Source organism: Delphinus delphis, chromosome 3 (genome assembly GCF_949987515.2).
Source record: "Delphinus delphis chromosome 3, mDelDel1.2, whole genome shotgun sequence".
NCBI classification, from domain to species: Eukaryota; Metazoa; Chordata; class Mammalia; order Artiodactyla; family Delphinidae; genus Delphinus; species Delphinus delphis.
Window position 1 is genome coordinate 86,518,422 of NC_082685.1, and position 3,762 is coordinate 86,522,183.

General features: G+C 40.1%; 1 pseudogene; it reads left to right on the forward strand.

Moving 5' to 3' along the window:
- Positions 1 to 388: 388 nt before the first annotated feature.
- Positions 389 to 2,052, forward strand: LOC132423384 (elongation factor 1-alpha 1 pseudogene; annotated as a pseudogene).
- The last annotated feature ends 1,710 nt before the right edge of the window (positions 2,053 to 3,762 follow it).

Sequence of the window (3,762 nt, forward strand, 5' to 3'; positions counted from 1 at the left end):
GGTGGCAGATTCTAAATGTAGCAAACACTGCCCTGCATTGGAGGGTATGATATGGGTTATCCTAGGGTAATCTTGGTTTTACTCCTGGCTGCATAGCTTTCTAAACCTGATTTTCTTGCCTTTTAAGGAATTTATGAGTTACTTACAATCATTGTAAACCATCCCCCTTTGCTTAAACCTAGCTACAGTGACTTTACAAGTTCATACTAACGACAAACGCTTTGCATATACAATATATTATTATTATATTTATAATCTGAATCATCAGAAAGTTTACTTCATTTAAAATGTGTCCATTTAAACACTGAAAAAAACTTTTTGCTTTTTCGCAACGGGTTTGCTGCCAGGACACAGGTGTCGTGAAAACCACTGCTAAACCTAAGCAAAAATGGGAAAGGAGAAGACCCACATCAACATCGTTGTCATCGGACACGTAGATTCGGGGAAGTCCACCACTATTGGCCATCTGACCTACAAATGTGGTGGGATCGACAAGAGAACCATTGAAAAGTTCGAGAAGGAGGCTGCCGAGATGGGGAAGGGCTCCTTCAAGTATGCCTGGGTCTTGGACAAACTGAAAGCTGAATGTGAGCGTGGTATCACCATTGATATCTCCCTATGGAAATTCGAGACCAGCAAGTACTATGTGACCATCATTGATGCCCCAGGACACAGAGAATTCATCAAAAACATGATTACAGGCACATCCCAGGCTGACTGTGCTGTCCTGATTATTGTTGCTGGTGTTGGTGAATTTGAATCAGGTATTTCCAAGAATGGGCAGACCCGTGAGCATGGCCTTCTGGCCTACACTCTGGGTGTGAAACAGCTAATTGTTGGAGTTAACAAAATGGATTCCACCGAGCCACCCTACAGCCAGAAGAGATACGAGGCAATTGTAAAGGAAGTCAGTACCTACATTAAGAAAATTGGCTACAACCCCGACACAGTAGCATTTGTGCCAATTTCTGGCTGGAATGGTGACAACATGCTAGAGCCAAGTGCTAACATGCCGTGGTTCAAGGGATGGAGAGTCACCTATAAAGATGGCAATGCCAGTGGAACCACACTGCTTGAAGCTCTGTATTGCATCCTGCCACCAACTCGCCCAACTGACAAGCCCTTGTGTTTGCCCCTCCAGGACGTCTACAAAATTGGTGGTATTGGCACTGTCCCTGTGGGTCGAGTGGAGACTGGTGTTCTCAAACCTGGCATGGTGGTCACCTTTGCTCCAGTCAATGTGACAACTGAAGTGAAGTCTGTTGAAATGCACCATGAAGCTTTGAGTGAAGCCCCTCCTGGGGACAATGTGGGCTTCAATGTCAAGAACATGTCTGTCAAAGATGTTTGTCGTGGCAATGTGGCTGGTGACAGCAAAAATGACCCACCAGTGGAAGCAGCTGGCTTCATAGCTCAGGTGATTATCTTGAACCATCCAGGCCAAAGCAGTGCTGGCTATGCACCTGTGCTGGATTGTCACACAGCTCACTTTGCCTGCAAGTTTGCTGAGCTGAAGGAGAAGATTGATCATCGTTCTGGGAAAATGCTGGAAGATAGCCCCAAATTCTTAAAATCTGCTGATGCTGCCATAGTTGATATGGTTCCTGGTAAACCCATGTGTGTTGAGAGCTTCTCTGACTACCCTCCTCTAGGCCGCTTTGCTGTTCGTGACATGAGACAGACGGTTGCTGTGGGTGTCATCAAAGCAGTGGACAAGAAGGCAGCTGGAGCTGGCAAGGTCCAAGTCTGCCCAGAAAGCTCAGAAGGCTAAATGAATATTATCTCCAATACCTGCCACCCCAGTCTTAATCAGTGGTGGAAGAATGGTCTCAGAACTGTTTGTCTCAATTGCCCATTTAAGTTTAATAGCAAAAGACTGGTTAATGATAACAATGCATCGTAAAACCTTCAGAAGGAAAGGAGAATGTGTTGTGGACCATTTGTTTTATGTGTGGCAGTTTTAAGTTATTAGTTTTTAAAATCAGTACTTTTTAATGGAAACAACTTGACCAAAAATCTGTCACAGAATTTGAGACCCATTAAAAAAGTTTAATGAGAGGGGCTTCCCTGGTGGCACAGCCGTTGAGAGTCTGCCTGCCGATGCAGGGGACACGGGTTCGTGCCCCGGTCCGGGAGGATCCCACGTGCCGCGGAGCGGCTGGGCCCGTGAGCCATGGCCGCTGAGCCTGCGCGTCCGGAGCCTGTGCTCCACAACGGGAGAGGCCACAACAGTGAGACGCCTGCGTACCGCAAAAAAAAAAAAAAAAAAAAAAAAAAAAAAAAAAAAAAATCCTTTAGAGCTAAAGCTAGATACAGCCACTAAAGAACATAGCCTAAATTATTGTCAGAAAGTTAATGCCTTTTTAAAATCTGTTTATTTTCTATTTGTAGAATTATTAACATGGAATAGGACAAAAGTTTTCTTCTATTTGAAGAAAAATAGAATGATAGTTGAATATTCTGCAGTCATTGATTTTTTGCCCAACTAGTACCTAATACAAAATAACCTCTAATTAGATGCTTTATAAGTAGATACACTAACTTTAATTTATTTTCTAAAATTATCTCTCTCAATCTTCTAAAGAATCATACCCCTCTTATTATAATAGAATTTAGAGTGATAGAAAGATTACCCATATATAGTTGACATTAGGACTCTCTAGGTTTGTCAAGTAAAAATTTCTTGTAGAATGTTCTGCAAGTAGTATATCTCGATATAAAACTGTATTACATTTCATTTCATCAACAGCATCCTTACCTACAAAATAATTACTATACAACTATCTATACAAAGTACAGTACTAAATGTCAAGACTCCACAGACAAGCTCTCCAAGGTCCTCATCCTAGGGATGGTTCCAGGCTAATGATATAGATCTTAATAAACACTGGGGAAAATTAAAAGAGGGATAGAATTCCATGGGAAGAGATGATAAGAGAAATTTTAAAGGTGAAATGAGTCTTGACCTGTATTGTGAAGAAAATGCAGATTTTAGCTGAGCATGGAGAAAAGACATCAAGTATGAGCAAATACTAAAATTAGGACACACTCAAGAATATTTTCCGGGATAATGCATTAAATAGTTTTCTTGGAATAAGCTGTTTCATTAGAGAAATTGTAAGAAGTAGGTAATTTAGACCATTATAAGGAATTTAGATTTGGTCCTGGAGAAAGATGGGGATTGCTGACTATTTTGATTGCATAAAATAATATTTTATGCATTATTTCTTTTAGCATGAATATCTTTCTCAAATAACTGAAGTACGTGCTTCTATGATTAGAGTTTTGAAAAGGCTCATCTTTGTCTGCCTTTACATTTAATTGTCCAGTTATCATTCACTTAACCTTTTAATTAGTTTTTTTTAAAGGAGTATCTCTATACTTCATATTATTTGTTCTTACCAACTTGCAGAATTCATAGAAATTCTAATTTGTTCAGTAAAGAACAGGGAGATAATGAGTATCTCTTTTCTACATATAGAAGAATGACAAATTAAGTTGACAAACATGAGCTTACAAACAGTGGTGTTACATTATTTATTATATTAAGTTTCACTTCAATGAGAAATTTCTTTCTGAGACTGAATGTATCTTTTGATGGCATAAGGAAAAGACAAAGAAACACTGGCAGCCAGAAGGTATGGAGTTTGATCTTTGGCTTTTCCAACCTCGCTGTGACCACTCACAGAATTTCATGTGTAGTCTCCAAAGTCATTTGGAGTTCATGAAATCAAATTACCTCTCGTATTACCCCTTTACCTA